The following is a 19,158-nucleotide window of genomic DNA, read 5'->3' as shown; positions in this document are numbered from 1 at the left end:
AAGCCATTGGTAACAAATACAAGAAGCTTGACAAGACTCAAAAGAACTACTATCTATCACTTCGTGACAATACTCAATATGACGGAGTTTCTGGTGTTAGGGAGCACATTCTGAAGCTTGTTCATTACTATAACAAGCTTAAGTCATGTGGGATTGATTTGGGTGAAAGTACCTTGGTTTATCATGTTCTTCAATCACTGCCATCAGAGTATGTATTTTTTAGGACTTCATACAACTCACAAGAAGCTGAATGGTCTGTTAACTAGATGATAACAATAGTAACTCAAGAAGAGGAAGCTATAAAGAAGAGTTTCTCTCACTCAGTAAACTATGTTTCTCATAGCTCTAGCAGCAAATCTGGAGGGTCCTATAAGAAAAAGGGGAAGAAGCATGAGGCCCCTAAGCCTAATAATCCAACTTTTAAGAAGGATGGTGATAAGACTGAGAAGTCAAGGAAGAAACCCTTTAAGGGGTTACGTAATTATTGCAAGAAACTAGTTCACATTAAAGCTAATTGTTTCAAACTGAAGAACAAACAAGAAAGTGAAGTACAATTCTTCAAACTGCCCCTCTAGCTCTAATTTGTTTTGAATCTAACACTATTAAAACTTCTTTGACTCATGGTGGCTGGATTCTAGTGCCACTGTACATATTGTGAATTCTCTACAGGGGCTAAGAAACCAGAAGGTTCCAAGTGAGGCATAGAAGTCAGTCTTTGGCATAGCAAGGAACAAGGCATCAGTTGAAGGCATTGAAACTATTTCGTTGTATTTAAATTCTGGTCATGTTTTACATTTGAACAATGTTGTTTATGTACCTTCTGTGAAGAGGAATTTAATTTCAACTTCTGTATTGGATATTTATGGCTATTCATTCTTCCAAGGAAATGGAAAAATTGACATTTGTTTTAATTCTATTAATGTTGGTATCACTTCCTTGATATATGATGTATATCGATTGAATGATTGGTCACTTAAACTTCCTAATCTTCATATCAATGTTGCTATTGGGCATAAATGTCAAAGGCCCAGTAATAATTCCTCTATGTTATGGCATTGTCGTTTGGGTCATATCTCTAGAGAGAGATTGGAGTGCATGACTAAGTAAGGTGTCTTACAAGACCTTGATTTCTTAGATTTTGAGACTTGTGTTGATTGCATAAAGGAAAAATTCCTTGCTAGAGCTAGAACTAAAGGGGTACAGAGGTCTGAAAATACTTTAGATTTAATCCATACTGATATCTATGGACCTATTACAACTTCGGCTATGGGTGGTTTCAGATATTTCATCACCTTCACAGATGATTACCCTCATCATGGATGAATTGAACTCTTGCGTAAAAAGGGCGAGTCCCTTAGCACATTCAAGACCTTTAAAGCAGCGGTCGAATTAAAATCTAGCAAGTTGATCAAATGTGTGAGATCTGATAGAGGAGGAAAATTTTACGGGAGATATACTGAGACTGGTAGGAACCCTAGGCCATTCGCTTTGTACCTTCAAGAGCATGGCATTGAAGCTCAGAATACTTTACCTGGTACCCAACAGTAAAATGGGGTTGCAGAAAGGTGAAATCGTACTCTCATGGATATGGTTAGAAGCATGATCAGTCACTCCTCACTATTGGAATTCTTATGGGGTGATACACTTAAAATTGCTGTTTATATTTTGAATCAAGTTCCTAGCAAGTCAATTCCAAAGACTCCATACGAGTTGTATTTTGGAAGGACTCCTGCGCTAAAACATATGCGAGTTTGGGGTTGTAAAGCACAAGTAAAACCTTACAATCCACAACAGATGAAGCTTGATGCTAAAATTGTTGATGGTTTCTTTATTGGCTATTACATCGGATCTCGTGGGTACAGATTCTATTGTCCAAATCACACTACTAGGGTAATTGAATCTGATTAAGCTTATTTCTTTGAAGATGCCTTAGCCAGTGGGAGCTCTGTGCCTAAGCATATTACTTTGCATGATGAAAGTAGCATTTTGCCTATGCCTATCTTGACAACCCCTCATGTTGACAGAAATAATGTCGTGGATCAGGATGAAGCTCAAGATGAACTACCTTTAGAGGGTGATAGGGATCTGATTGTTGAACCAAGACGGTCCTAAAGGATTTACAAGTCTGATATTCTAAATGATTACATAGTGTATTTGCAGGAATTTGATTTAGATGCTATTGATAGTTTAAACCCAATATGTTACCAAGAGGCTATTTTTAGCTCGTATTTTTTTGAATGGTTGGAGGCTATGAGTGATGAAATTGCCTCTATATACCACAATCACGTATAGGAGCTTGTAGAGCTACCAAAGGGGTTTAAACCAGTGGGTTGCAAGTAGGTCTTTAAAATAAAACGAGGAGCTAGAGGTAAAATTGATAGATATAAAGCCAAACTTGTAGCTAAGGGCTACAACCACAAAGAAGGTATTGATTACATAAAAACCTTCTCTTCGGTATCCACCAAAGATGCTTTTAGAGTGGTAATGGCTTTAGTTGCACAGCTTGATCTTGATCTTCACCAGATGGATGTCAAGACTACATTCTTGAATGGCGATTTGTATGAAGAAGTCTACATGACATAACTTGATGGTTTTGTTGAATCTAGTAAGGAACATCTAGTGTGCAGATTGAAGAGATCCATCTATGGGCTAAAACAGGCCTCTAGGCAGTGGTATTTGAAGTTTGATAAAGTTATCACCTCGCTCGGTTTTGTTGAGAATGTCTCATATCAGTGTATCTATCAGAAGTTTGATGGGAACAATTTTGTCATTCTTGTTCTCTATGTTGATGATATCTTGTTGGCTGGCAATTCAATAAATTTCCTCAATGAGATAAAACACCTATTGTCTTGCCATTTTGACATGAAGGATGGGTGAAGCCTCCTTCATTCTTGGGATACAGATTTATCGTGATAGATCTCGTGATATTCTTAGTTTATCACAAAACCACTTATATTGAGCAGGTACTTAAGAGATTCAGAATGGATTCATGTTCTCCCTCACCAGCTCCTGTACAGAAAGGTGAGTTGTTGTCAGAGTTACAGTGTCTTAAGGATGATAAGAAGAGGGCTGAAGTAAGAAATACTATACGCTTCCACTGTTGGCAGCCTCATATATGTTCAAGTGTGTACTCGACCAGATATAGCCTTTGCCATTGGAGTGCTAGGTCGATACTTAAATGATCCAAGTCCGGATCATTGGAAGGTTGCTAAAAAAGTTATGAGGTATCTTTAAGGTACAAAGAATTATATGTTGACTTACAGAAGGTCAAATTCTCTTGAAGTTGTTGGGTATTTTGATTATGACTTTAAGGGATCAGAAGATCTTGAAATTGTTGGCTTTTCAGATTCAAATTTTGCCTCTTGTCTGGATGATTGTAAATCCATGACAGGCTATATTTTCACGTTGTCTAGAGGAGCTGTCTCTTGGAAAAGTGTGAAACAGACACTTACGACAGTTTCATCTATAGAAGCTGAGTATATTGCTTGTTTTGAGATTACACGTCATGCTATATGGCTGAGGAAGTTGATATCTAACATGCGCCTAGTTGAGTCAATATCACGTCCTCTAACCATTTACTGTGATAACAAATCTGCAGTAGACTATGCTAATAATTACAGAAATTCTAGCCGTACAAAACATTTTGATATCAAACTTATGTTTGTGAAAGAGAAAATTACTGAGTCTCAAACCCGTGTAGTACACATTCCTAGCACGCAGATGCTTGCAGATCCATTGACCAAGGGCTTACCTGTAGAAGTTTTTCAAAATCATGTAACTTGTATGGGTATTGTGAATTCCTTTGATGGCCTGGTTTAGTGAGAGTTTTGAAAACCTTTTATGTTACAATTTCTCTTTAGGCTTTGTTTTCTTCTGGGAGTTATGTTCAGTTCAGTTAGATGCGTTTATATCATTTGTATCTCTATAGGATTCAATGATTCTGTTGTGGTACACTATACATGTCACTTGTTTCCCCATAGGAATTAGTGATTTTTGTTGTTATCTTACTCAGCTGTGTTTGAAATAAAATTTCATGTTTTATTTAGATTATGAGATATCATATCACTTGTTTTCTCATAGGATTCAATGATTTTGTGGAGTTTCATTTTCTGAATTTTGTTTATGGCTTATTTATACAACTTGCTTAATTAATGCAATCTAAGTGAAAGATTGTTGGAATATTATTTATGAATTAGCATTAATTAATAAACCCACTAGATTGGTCTTTATGATCTTATGTGGACTATGATAGGTGGACCACACAAGTGAGCCCAATGGGCAGAGGCCCAACCCATAACTCAGTAACCGTCAGTTATTTCCTATCTATTAATTGACTGAGTCAGAGATAATGTGATATAATTATTTTAATTATATAATAAGGCGAATACCAATCTGATCTATATAAATTGATCAGTCAATAACCGCAAACACACACGACTCATTCTTCTGCTTCCATTATCTCTAAACTCTCTGAAGGCTCTGGGGACCAGTGAGTTGTATACCTGTCTATACTCGAGGTAATCGAGCTTTCTCAACACTTATAGATTCTTCAAGTATGCATACATTACTTTACTTATTTATATGAATTGAAATATACAGATCTGACAATAATTTCATTGAAATTCCTAGACATTTCTCTGTCAATAAATTTTAAAATAAAAAAAATTATTTTACTCTTATTAAAAATAACAAACTCCAATCACAACTTTTGTTTAAGATATAATAACTTTTATTTTGTGAGTCACATGAATTGAACAAAAAAAAACACAAATTACCAAGTATAAATTCTATCAATGAAAAATAAGTCCCAATCACAATTTTTACTTAAAAATAAAAACTTTTGTCATGTGAATTGCCAGAGTTGAATAAAAAATCACAACTTATCAAATATACTTTTTATTATTAAAAAATAAGCTCTCAAAATAACATACTTCAATCACAACTTTTATTTAAGGAATCACAACTTTTATTCAAAAAAATCATAAGAATTAAACAAAAAATTTATTGACACTGAAATCGTTGGAGGCTTCAATGAAATTATAGCATTTCAAAAGACCATATTAATTTTATTGTTATTTTCCCATAAAAGAACCTTATTTAATTTAAATTACCGGTAAGTAAAGATTAAAATTTTATATCAAACTTCAATACTTCCGGTTTTTAGTCCTCAATTCAGGATTAAAATAATCATTAAAAAAACACTCATTTCAAATTTTCTATGGCACGGATTATAACATCAGTGTTTTGGGCTTTTGGCTATGCTTTCCCATTTATCCCAGAAAGTAAAATAGATGAACGTGCTATTTGTCATATAAAATTTTAATAAAAATAAAAATGATTAATACATTATTGTTATATTGTTAATTGTTAATAATACTTTTGTCTTATATGTTTTTTTGGTAAGTATAAAAAGTAAGTTCCATCGGTAATAATGAATATTTATTCCAATATAATGAGGGCATTTATTAATTAAATTATTACATATATAAGTTTTATAGTTTGAACCATCAGCCACTCACTTTACTTTTGTCTTAATACTTGCAACATAATAGTCCTAATTCATGTTGATGTGTGTGTGTGTATATATATATATATATAGCAAGCTATTATTAATTTTTATTTTTGTTGATGTGATATCAATAGAAAAAAATTGTCATTGCAAATTTATTATTTATTAAATTAGATAATTATGTAAAAGCGATTTTTATTTTATTTCAGATATAGAGATACTAAATTTTTGTCAAGTTATGCGTTTGTTGTAAAAGAGTTGAAATTTGGGTGAGATATGTGGAATATAGCAGAGGCATTTATAATTATGATTTTTTTTTTGGACCAACGCATTTATAATTATGATTGAAAGTGATTTTTAGAACAAGGCTGTCCGCCCTCACAATCAAACAAGCCTTGGTATATTTTCATTTAATATTATAAAAATCATATATTTTTAGTAATAACATATTTAAAAATATATTTATTAAAATATCCTATATAGCGTATTAAAAAGTCTAACTATATATCACTTTTTTTTTTTCAAAATCACTCTTGCTGAAAAACATCTTAAAATTGTTATGTATTTTTCTCTTTACACATTTATAACTCTCACCACTTATATTAAAATTTAAAATATCTGTCGTAAGTGTGTATTCAGCTACACCATTTTTGTGCTTTTAAGTTTTAGCCCCTAATATATATATATATATATATATCATGTTTTTATCATAAAAAAACACTCATTCCAAAGTTTTTATGGCGGGGATTATAACATCACAAAAACACTCATTTCAAATTTTTTTATCACAGAAAACAAATAATCATATACAAGGTCTCTATTAATTAATTTATTACATACATAAGGCTTGAAGTTTCAACCCTCAACTGCTTGCTTTACTTTTGTCTTATATTTGCAATATAATAGTTGTAGTTTATGCTGATGATATATATATATATATATATATAGCGAGCTACTATTAATTTAGATATTTGTTGATGTGATGTAAATAAAAAAATTATCATTGTGAATTTATTATTTATTAAATTAGATAATTATGTAAAATTGAATTTTTTTATTCCAAGCACAGAGATACTAATTTTCTTTTTTTCTTCAAGTTATGCATTTGTTTCAAAAGAGTTGAAATTTGAATGAAATATGTGGAATATAGCACAGGAGCATTTATAATTATGATTAAAAGTGATTTGTAGGACAAGAGTGTCCACACACACAATCAAACCAGCCCTTAGTATATTTGCATTTAATATTATAAAAGTCATGTATTTTTTTTAGTAATTACATATTTAAAAATCCTGTGTATAGCGTATTAAAAAGTCTAAATGTACATCACTTTTTTTTTTTTCAGAATCACTCTCTCTGAAAAACATCTAAACAAAAAATCACTTCTGTCAACAAATATCAATTTTTGTTATATATTTTTCTCTTTACAGACTTATAATTCTCACCATTTAAATTAAAATTTTGAAAAAATTAATCATTTAGTCCCTATAGTTTTGATCCAATTGTAACTCAGTTCTTGAACTTTGACTCATTATAACTCAATCCCTAAAGTTTTGACTTGGTTGTAAATTAGTCTCTAAACTTTGTCTCTTGTAATTTAGTCTCTGAAGTTTCAATCTCTTAAATATTGATTTCTTTATTTTAAAAAATAAAATTATAAAGATTAAAATATTCTAAAATTTATTACTAATATCTTAAATTACTAAGCCTTTTAATATTTATAAATATTAAAAATTTAAATATTTTAATCTTTATAATTTTAATTTTTAAAATATAAGGATTAATATTTAAAATGTTGAAACTTTAAGAACTAAATTGTAAGAGGTAAAGTTCAGGAACTGATTTACAATCGAGTCAAAATTTCAGAGTTGAGTTATAATGAGTCAAAATTCAATGACTGGGTTATAACTAGATCAAAACTGTAATGACTAAATTATTAATTTTTCCTAAAATTTTTGCTATAAGTGCATATTCAGCTATACCATTTTTGTGCTTTTAAGTTTTACGCCCTCAAAAAACATATAAATATGCATGCATGCATGTATGTATGATAATTTTTTGGGAACTTACTAGAATTGATTGAGGATAGATGGTTAAATAAGTTTAATTATATGGTTAATGAGGGTAACTGAATGATTTAATTGTGGTAGAAGGACATTGGGAATTATTTGGCATTAATGGGGGATTTGTATAATTTTGTAGATTTATCTGGATAGTTGCCACTCCCCGATGGAAGAGTTTGCTAAAGTAACATCTGTTGTTGTTTTCACTTGGTGAGAGGTAACCACACTTAATTTGTCTTACATTCTGGATTTCTATTTTAGATTATTTATTATGCCATCTATATGTGGGTATTGCAGTCATTCATCTAACCTAAGCAGGGAATGAGAATATGTTAGGTGAGCATTATTTCCTTATATGCTATACACTTGTCTTGGAAAAGGATATTGGTTATTAGTATAAAATTGGATTATTGTTTACATGTATGAATAATGTTATGATATATTAATATCTGTACTGCTGAGGGATTTTGTTGTTGCTAGTATGGTGAATATGCATAGTATGAACTCTTGCATGAAGGACTTGAAAAAAAAAAAAAAACTGTAGTGAAACTCCATAGGAGATGTAATCTTATGATCATTAAGAAATTGACTTTTATATGTGTGTTTGATATTGATTAGGAAGAAAAGGTGGATTGAGACTTAAAGCTCATGCTATGAAATATTGTTTGTGTTATTTGGAATGTGCAACGATTATGATGTGGAATATAGATGGATGGGAGATAATGGATAGGCTATGATGGTGATGGTGATGATGATGAGATGATATTTTTGACCACATAGTCTGCCAACACTAAGCGCCCAATGGTTGGCTTGTATACTTAGGGCCCTTGATATTTCTCCTTTCATTTGGCCAAGATTAGGGTTAGCTCTTGGGACATATGACATCTCTCTATAGGTTCATAAAAAGAAGGAACCTATGGCCTTGTGTTTGGCTCTGTACTTTTGGCCAAGTGGCTTCCTCTCATTGGAGAGCTTGGTAAAATTTAGTCGCATAGATAAATCTTATTATTATTGATAACTCATAGGTTCGGTCAAAGAAATAAGAAGGAAATGAGAAATGTGTTCAATTTATATGTTATTTAAAAAAAATATGAAGTTATGAAATTACATTCATTCAAATTGTAGTGTATGTACACATACGGGTTTGATTATTTATTATTATTTATGAACATGTGTGAATAACCATTGCTCAGCCTTAAACTGTACAAATATATATTTATATTATTGGTTTGTTTTCTTTTAATAATTGAATCTCACTTATCTATCTCTAAAACATGCTTGCATGCATTTACAATTATTTTGTGGTATTGGGACCCTTTGGTCTCACTACGTGGTTTATACATTTCAAGTGATGGTTCAGGGTTAGCAAGGGAATAATAAATAGAGACTTGAGGCAACAATAGCATGCCTTGAGTTTGCTTCAATTAATATGCAACTACATAAGATAAAGTGTGAAACACCGTATTTTATCCAGACATTTTTTAAATTTAATAAAAATAATTAAAAAATATAAAAAATATAAAAATAAAATTTAATCCTTTTTTAGGATTATATTTAAAAAAATAATTTTAACAAAATCAATAAATCTTGCTTAAATTTTTTAAAAAATCTCTCCCAAATTATCCCAACCATTCAAAGATATTAGGAATCAATTTTTTTTTTTAGACTCAATTATTTTAAATTCCTCTCCTTAAATCCTTTATTTTCTATTTAAAAATATATATTTTAAAATTAGACTTTTCTTTCTTTCTCTCAATCTAATTAATAAAAAAGATATTAAAAAATGGCTAAAAAAAAGAAACAGATATATGCACATCGGAACACACAAAACACACGTACACACACACTTTCGGCCAAATGCAGAAGAAGCAAAAAAAAAAAAAAAAAGAACAGATAGCCATACAGCCACACAGGCAAGACTGGAAGATTGGAGACCAGACACGACAGAAAAAAGGAAAGCAAAACACACAGCAGCATGCACACACGAAAACACACAGAGGAAAAACACAGAAACGCAGAAAGAGATTAGACCCATGCATGCACAGCAAAACAGGGCAGAAGGAGCAGCAAGCAACCAGCATTCGTACATACACTTTCGGCCATAGAAAAGGAAACAGAACGAGAAAACACAGCATACACGCAAATGGAAGGATAAAAACAGGGCAGACGCATAAAACTGAGGAAGGGAGAGGCAGGAGAAAAAAACTGGAAAAGAGGGTGGACGAGAAAAGACGGAGGAGAGAAAAATGGAAAAGGAGAGAGAGCTGAGAGCGTTTGAACGAGAGACAGAGAGCAAGAAAGGACCGAGAGAGAAGAGAAACTGAACAAGAAAAACAGAGATGAAGAGAAGAGGGAGACGAAAGGGAAGAAAATAGAGACAGAAAGAGGAGAATACGGCTGAACGAGAAACAGAGCTAAAAAGAAGAAAGAGAGAGAGGAATTTCTGGAAGAGAGAGAGATAGAGAAGGAGAGTGAGAGAGCACAGCAGCTGGAACAAGGAACGAATGGAGACAGAGAGTCAAAGATAAAGAACGAGAGGTTTAAGCAAGGAAGAGACCGAGAAAAAATAAACTGGAGGAAAATGAGACAGAGAGGGAGAGTGAGATGGCACCAAAAAAGAGAGGAGGATCCGAAAAGGAGAGAGAGACCAAAGAAGAAAAACAGAGCACATACAGAGAATGCCAGACGCATACACAGAGAGTACCAAGAATGAGAGAGAGCGAGAGTAGCAAAAAAAAAAAAAGAAAAGAAAACAGGGCATGAGGACGAATGGAAAAGAAGAACACGCATGAATAGTAGCATGCATGCACACGTAGGTTTTTTGGACTAAACGAGATCATCATTTTCTTCTTCCCCCAGTCACACGAGGTCTGGATGGTTTACAAGAAATTAAGAACCAAAAACATGTTCAAAACTTGAGGTTGAGGTAATGAAAGCATTGTCTTGAGAGGAAGAAGAATGCAAACTTTTGCTATGGCTTCGTCCTCAATGGTTCTCTCTTCTGTGAGTTCTGGGCTAATGTTCTTTGTTTAACATTTGGGCTTAATTGTTCTTGTTGCATTTACTTTAGCATATGAAATTGAAAAGTGAAGTCCTTCGTGTTGTTTTCATGGTTTAATGAACTGTATTGATTATTCATGGTGGTTTAGGTTAATGTTTTTCAGTGCCATTTTGTTTTGAAAGTTCTCAAATAATGCACTTCATGATTTTGGGTCACAAATTATTATTTTCAACGTCGCTATCTCTGCAATGTTAATTTGTTTTATGTCCCATTGATTGTGATGAAACAATTATAATTGCAGTGATAATTTTTACTACCTATGGCCCTGGAGTTTCATTTTGTTATAGTCATAATTTCTATTGTGACTATTTCGTTTATCATATTGTCAGCATTCTGTTCTTCTTTTATATGCCCTGCATAATTTTTCTTGCTGTTATCGCAGATGTCACGATTATTAATTTGTATATATTGCCCCTTATTGAAATCAATTTTTTTTTTACTTAAATATTTAAGTTTCATGAGAGATTTCAAGCAATCTTTATAGAAATTTAAATTAATCACATTATCGTATAGGATAATAAATCCACGCAAATATCGTGATTCACAATTTATATGGTAAATATATAGATGAATTTGTAAATAAAATAAAAAAACATTTTATAATTTTAATTATTAAATTAATGAATTTAGATTATAATTATATTTACCAATTATATCATTTGGTCATATGCCATTTTTGAATGTCTATAAACCTCTAAAATAATCATCTTACCGTGAAAGTTACTAAGACTTCGCAAGTATAGTGATTAAGATTTCTATGTTTAAAAATGCGAATTGTATAATTACACATTAAAATATATAATATTTAATCCTTTATGGTGTGAGAATTTTGATTCTCTGCAAATATAAAGGATAATTGTATTAGCATAAGAGCCAATAGGCTCTGCAGGTATAAAAGTTAAATTCTCGATCATAAAATATAAAAAAATAAAAATAAAAATAATTCTTAAACTCTTTTCTTTTTCTTTATTCCAAAAATTCAAAAATTGAGAAAATGATTGAAATTAAGTCACTTTTTGCAATTTAAAACACCCATATCAAAATTTCAGAAATTGATTTATTTGCAAAATGATAAATTATTTCTAATTAATTTCTCTTCAAAAATATTTTCACCAACAACTTATAAGCCTGAACTATGTAGACTTTGATCCTATTACAAGGTATGTAGGTCTTAGAGCCATATTCTGAGTCAAGTCCCTCCCTTAAATAAATAAATATTTCTCGCTTAATTGTTATCATTTTTATATCAAACACATGAATATAAAAGGGATAATTAAATAATTTAATAACAACCATTTAATATCGCACAACAAACTTTAGGTAAACGTTCTCAAAACGGGTGTTGTGAGGTGCCTAACACCTTCCCCACACTCAACTGACTCCCGAACCTTTCTTCTGAATTCGCAACTCATCCTTATCCACCTTTTAAATGGTTTTCTGAGATTTTCTTAAAATTTTGGTGGCGACTCCCATATCTCCGGTCTTCTTTTCGAAGGCCAGAACCTCCGCTCTCATGCCATCCGTATCGCATTTTGGGTGCGACATAGAGGAATCTTAGTTATTAAGTAGTTGTACTTATCTCTCTCTTAAATATTTATAAGTTCTAGCTCAGGTGTCAAAAAGGGAAAAGATTCGAAGGATTAAGAATCAATTATTCCTATTATAAAATCCTCCTTCTTTATGTTGTTTAATGAGTACAATATTGTCAACTAGGATCATATTTTGATCTTTACTTGCACTTTGTGATTTGCACGACTAAATTTATTATATTTTGGAGCCTTAAAGTGATTATATAAGTTTAAGTAAACTTTCTTCAAGGCCAAAATTTTAGTACAAGTGTGGAATGAATTACAAATTACCATTGAGCATGAATATCATGTTTTATGCACACTTGAATCTCTCCCATCTATTTGATATTAAGGGGTTGAGAGTTAAAAATGATGTGTTAGTTATATTGTATATTGTGCGTGTGTTGCACAGGTAATCATAGATCCATTAAGTGTATTCTAGGTGTTGGTTGTAGCTTTTAACACAAATATTGGATTGGAAACACCTTATATGTATTGTGAAAAAATTGAAAAAGTGTAAAAATGAATTTGGATGTCTAACTCATTTATATGAAATTATTTGAGAGTAAAACACATGCCACTAACTAGTGTATGAAAAGAGTTTTCTAGAGACACCTAAATCACTTTGATTAGATGTCAGAATGAGAAATAGGACACAATAAAAATGTGCCCTATGATGTCAAAATGATATCACAGTTGTTCTCAAACTATGCAACATTTAGAGGTACATGACATGACATGCATCCCTTTGTGTAGTCCCATGCATTATTTTTCAACTAATTTTAAATCTTTTAACCATCAAATGGTATCTCATGCTGTTACAGTTATTTTAAAGTCTAGTTTGGACTTATGGATGTCCTCGAAATAATTTTGAATTATTTTAACTTAGATCTCAATTTGAAAAAGAATATAACTTGATTTGAAAATGTTTTTGAAATGGTTAACCATGTGCAGGTAATCTGTTTGGGTTAGTCCCATGATTACCTAGTGCGTTATGGTTAAGTTATGAATTGGTAAGAGCAACCTTACATTATTATCCATAAGTGGACTACAAATTGAAAGGTTGTGTTGACTCCCAAGATTGATACACTGAATTGTTGATTTGGGAGTTCAATTGTGGTAAATTCTTAAGTCATGTAAAAAAATAGTTTTGTTCCTATGCTGTTATGTAACCCTATTAATGGGTTACCTCTTGCTTGTCGATACTTTGATCTAACTTGTTCTAAACTCAAATTGTTTTAAAACTGATGTTAATTGGAATCCCCTTTTCAAAGAGTTTTCATTTGTTATTAGTTTCTTGTAACTATGGTTAAGCCCTTTCTACCATGGTAATGACTAACTTGAAACATTAGTCTCAATTATTATGGTAGTGTGATTTAATTTGCGGCTTAATTGTGTGGTCATGATATTAAGGTCTTCAAAGTGTGGGCAACCAAGGAAAAACAATATATGTGGTCAATGGTAGACTCACACTTGAGGAAAAATTGTTGGGATGTCAAGTGCGAGTAAACTTGGCTTAGTGTGAAGAAAAGTGTGACATTGAATAGAGTTAGGTTGGAGGTAGAGTTGAAAATTCGAATCGTGTTGGGCGCAATTCATCTCAAACTTATTCAAATTAAACTTAAAATACTCAAACAAATATAAAATCTCATATAGTTAAGACCAACTCTAATACTTTGAGACTTTGGATTTACTCAAGTTGCCTCAAGTATGCAAATTGCTAATTTTTTGTATTTTTAAATTCAATTTTACTTTTAAATTACTTATTTTTATTATTATAAAAAATATAAAATATACATTTTAGAATGCTTAAAAAAATTAGAATACTCAATTTAAAAAAATTATGGTCATAAAGTTTAAAAATCTATATTAAAATACATTTTAAATATTATTTTAAGATATTTTATAGATTAAAAATAAAAAAAATATAACAATGTTAATATTTTAAATTTTTCTAAAAATATATCTATAATAATATACTCAAATATATAATTTCTTAGTATTAAAAAAAGCTAACATTTAAAGGATTAATTAATATTTAATCCATTTATATATTTTTAAAAATTAAAATGTTATTCAGGTATTTAGTCCAAGCCTGATTGAGTTTGGCTTGGCCTGAATTTTAAATTTTTTCATGCTTATGTGGCTTGCCCAAATTATTAGCTCTAGTTGGAAGAGATGTGCATAAGTAAAAAAGACAATAAATTTAATGTCTTAAAAATTTTGAATTAAGATGTAGTGTTATACTAATTTATGTGTCTCTTGGATCCATTGGGTGACCTAATTGTGTTCTCCCCTCTTCCAAATGCATATTGGGCCCAACAATTTTATGTTTAATTACAATAATAAAAAAGTAATTATTAATTAATTTTTTTGGATTTTATGGTATTTTTGGTTTTTTTTATAAAAATAATTTAAAATTTAATTATTTTAAAATTTTATGATCTCTATGTGCATCTCTACAATTTTTTTTTTAAATTCTCTTTCATTTAACACATCGGATTAGTTTTAGAGGTTACTCAAAATAGCATCTCAAAATCACAAAATAATCAAACAGTTTCTATTTTTAGATCTTGATTATTTTTAAAATTTTAAAAAATATCATAAAAATCTCACAAATAATTTTTTTTCAAAACAATAAATGCTTTTTTCATATAAAATTGAAACAAATGGTTAACATTTTTGGTAGATATGAATATTCATGCACCATGGTAGAGAAAGGAAAGTAACTACCCTTTGATATTTGATATACAATTTTATTCTGGTCCCTTAAATTGCAAGGGTTGAGACATGGTGAAAACAATAATCAAAAAGTATGATTATAACAAAAAGTCTTGATTTTATAGTTTATTTTAAAATTAAAAGATGTAAGGTTATCAGAACTATATCAAACTGGCCCGGCCATTTCAGCTTGTTCAATCGAGTACTGGCAAAGTAGCCTGTCCAAAAGCAAGGCAAAACCAAGGAGAGGGGAGAACCCATGGTAAACTACTTAAATCGGCCTTGAACCTGCGATTCTAATGAGCCACGTGATTCACACTATTAATTTTTCTCTCCCCCAATTTGCTAAAAACGACGTCGTTATTATTTGTTAAAAAAAAAATTTTTTCCCTGAACGCTGAAGTTTGGCCTCTCATTTAGTCATTCTCAAGTTATCACTCTTTGGCACTATGCCCTAATTCCAATTTCCCTCTGCATTCTTCAGCGCTTACAAGTTGTGATTATTGCCATCCTCATTCCTCATTATCCGAAGGTCATCTTCTCACTTCCGATCATTTTCCTCGCCGTCTTCTCACTTCTCAACTCCTCATCATCATCTCGGCCTCGTTGCTCGTCTCGTCGTTTGCTCGTCCTTCCTTTGCTCGAGTGCTCTAGTCGAGTGTGACTATGTGAGTCGTTCATCATCCATTGCTTTGAAGTCTGAATCTGCATAATCTCGTGCGTTGCGTGCGTGCGTGCGTGCGTCGCTCTAGATTAGCACTGAATTGCCTTCGTCTGCTCTGAGTTGAGTGAGCTCTCTGCGTGTGTCCTTCACCAACAAGTCAGAACTCCTCTCTTCATCTTTGTTCTCGACTCCTTGCTTCTCTTCAGTCTTTGGATGCTGAAACTAATAGTGAAACTGTTGTGCGTGTTTCCTTATCAGATTAGGACTTCAACTTGGCTGTATTAGACTTTATTGGTCAGTGTCATGGTGCGTACTTGAGCTATGTGATTGCACTTTAATAGGTTCTGTTGTTGGATTGCTGGAAGTATGGTTGAAGTATGAATTAATAATCATAATTTTCTTTGAGTTTAATTATAATTTTTAGTACATATTATTTAAAAATATTAATTACATTAATTTAATTACAAATCTGACCCGGTCAAATTATTGAACTGCAAACCAATATGTTCACTAGTTCAATGTCTAATATGATTCTAATAACATTGAAAAGACGTCATGTTTAGATCATCGTTATTTAAAAAACAAACAAAAAACAAAAACGTTATGAATCAAATCATAAAAGATGCACAAGCAATGTCAATATTAATATAACCGTGAACACTACAAACCTCCTCCGCGTAGCTGCACAAGACTGCACCTATAAAGCTTCACCTAATGAACTCAAAAACTTTTTTTTTTTAATCTCTCATTCCCTATAATTTTTATATGAATCTCTATCTTTAGCGCCCACCCCCCACCCATCTTCACTCTATAAGGATTTTCAATTCAATCCTTTTTCTTGGTATGCTTGAGTTTTAGCATCTATCAATCAAACAAAATGACAAGGCATGGATTTGAATCGTGATTACTCACAATATTTCAACTATCAAAATACATTTTTTCCAAAAATTTAAAACACTTATTACTATCAGAACATTTCTCATATACATTGTCTCTTTCAAAAATTTAATATTTGATATTTTTTTAAAATTCTATAATAAAATTTTTGAATAAATCAAACGATTTTTATCAAGTGAGACACATATTCAATCAGTAGAATTAAGCCACTGATTGAATCCAAATTCACAGAAGATGAAATAAGCAAAGAGCAGAAAAATACCAAATTCTTGACTTTGACCTAAAATCTGGATGTACAAGCTTTCCTTGCACCATTTCAAGCACAACCCATACGCTCATCATCGATTCAACAAAAACCATTTTCCTCTCTCTGCCCCACCCAATAAACACATCAATATAATAACATACAGCAGCCAAAAACAGTAGCAACAGAAACGCATTCAACAGTTATATAGCATACAATTTTTTTCACAATGTATGAAAATATTCAGCTCTTAAGGGGATGGATTTAAAGCTTTGTTGCTTAAGTACTGCAAAGGACCTTGCATTTCACTACAGCCATAAACATAAAACCCAGGAGCCACCATTAATCGAACCATGCTTGGTACCAACTTGAGAGCTTTGTCTCCTCCCATGTCTTCCATGTACACTGATTCAAACCTCGCATCTTTATCGACTCTGAAAATGGTCAAGCTTGGATGCACCGAGGTAGCCAACAGGTGTACCATCCAAACACTCTTGGAGGCAACAAAGAAAGCTTGCAATAATGGCTCAGGCCAAGCTCTATTCCAACCTAACATTCCCACAATATCACTCATTTTTCTATCACAGAATCTGCTAAACTCTTCACTGAAATGCCTCGTTCCTTTGTTCAGCACTTCATCCCAGGTTAATCCATGGAGCATATTGTAAGATGTGAAGTTTGCCTCGCACCGTTCCATTGGGTTCAATATGCGATTCGACGAGTTCTTTTGGAACCCGACAGATTCAAAGTCCTCAAAGAAAGCTTTGTTCAAGAGTGCCTCCAGGTAGAAAAGCAAGCTTCTGGGGGTTCTTCGTGGAGGAGGTTTTTATATCGTAAGGTTGAAGAAGGACGGAGATTCTCTCGTGAACTTTAGCTCCCATGTGCCGGAGTTGCATAGTGAGAGAACGGCTCAGAAGCCTGACGGAAGATCGAGCTTCAGAGACAGAGACCAAGAAGCGATCGATGACTGTGTTTGGTGATTGATTTGACGGGAATTTTGAGGCGTCACGATTCTATAAGGTGAAGTGTTGCTGCATTCTTCAAGTCCAGATTTCAAATTCAGGCAATACAGTTCTAGTTTGTTGAGTTTCTTCTCTAATTCAAACACCGAGTTTTTCAGCGTCGAAGCTTCCAGAAGAGCCTCGTCCCTCTTTCGAGTAGCCTGAATCAGCTTGTGAGATAGCTCCGCCACAGCGATTTTCCACTGCTCTTCTCTCGCCGTCGTCGTCGACGACGGAATCTCGGCCGGCTTTGGGCTCTTCCGCGTCAACGTGAAGAGAATGGACTTGAAAATCCCGTTCGGACTTGCCAACAACGACGAGTGCTTGTTCGTTCCGTTGTTATCGAAAGGAACGACAGAGATTTTCTCCCGAGCGTGCGGCCGGCACTTGTTGCACAAGACGGAGCCGTCTTCTCCGTCGACGGAGCCTTCAGACTCCGACCGTTTCCTGTGATTGGATTTGCCATTACTCTTCTCGCTCCGACGGAATGGGGTTGGGACATGGTGCTTCGGAGTCGGACCGGAATCCGTACAAATACTCGGAGTTCCTCTGCTCTGGCTTCGGCCCTCACTGTACTCATCTTCAAGCTCTTCTTGAATCTGCAGTGAACAAAAAGAACAAGAAAAAAATAAAATTGGGTCAAACAAGCATATGATAGAAACAAATTTAACTCCGACCAGGTAACAGTTTCCATGATTTTCCCCCGAAACAAACAGAAACAACACTGGGAAAACGGAGAGAATATTGTATCCGACTCACAGGGGTGAATTGAGGAGAATGGCGAGAAGGAGGCGGAGGAGATTTGGACGAAGAAGACGACGAATCCATTTGGTCTGATTACAGTCAAATCTTGACAGTCATAGGCATAGCCATCTTCAACCTGTAAAAACTAAAAAGCGTTTCTGGCTCGTTTTCCGTTTCCTGTAGATTACACGAGTTAACGGCTCATGGCAGTCTCAAAGACCAAAAAGCTGACCGAAAAGCTCATTATCTTTTTTCAAATGAACAAAAACGTCTTCTGGGTTTCTCTCTTTTCTTATTGCATCGGCAAGGGCTTTTGATTATTATTTAATGCGCTTACTTGATAATTCGTCCGCTTGTATTAATGGTCTGAGAACTGGGTGCGAAGGAGAATCTTCTCATAAATGAGTAACAGTAAATTGTTTCATGAATTAAAAGAAATACGAAAAGGGTAAAAAAAATTTTTTGGATACTCTCTTCTTATTATTTAAAAAAAAATATTTTTGATCTTATTTATATAATAAAAAGAGTATTTGTTTGGATCATTTCCGTAAGCACTTTAATAATTATTATATTCATTTATATTCTCTTAATTAAATGTTAATATAGTTAATAAATGTTAATATATTTTATTTTTAAAATATATATTTAATAAAAGTAAAATTTAAAATTTATTAAATTTTAAATAA

At 32.6% G+C, this 19,158-nt stretch overlaps 1 pseudogene; it reads right to left on the bottom strand.

Moving 5' to 3' along the window:
- Positions 1-16,670: 16,670 nt before the first annotated feature.
- Positions 16,671-18,793, bottom strand: LOC129311822 (IRK-interacting protein-like; annotated as a pseudogene).
- Positions 18,794-19,158: the final 365 nt, after the last annotated feature.

The sequence above is a fragment of the Prosopis cineraria genome, unplaced genomic scaffold, assembly GCF_029017545.1.
Source record: "Prosopis cineraria cultivar Desert tree isolate PC_DT_omini unplaced genomic scaffold, ASM2901754v1 PC5, whole genome shotgun sequence".
NCBI classification, from domain to species: Eukaryota; Viridiplantae; Streptophyta; class Magnoliopsida; order Fabales; family Fabaceae; genus Prosopis; species Prosopis cineraria.
Note: the sequence above shows the minus strand (reverse complement) of the source record. Positions and strands in the feature narration are given on the sequence as shown.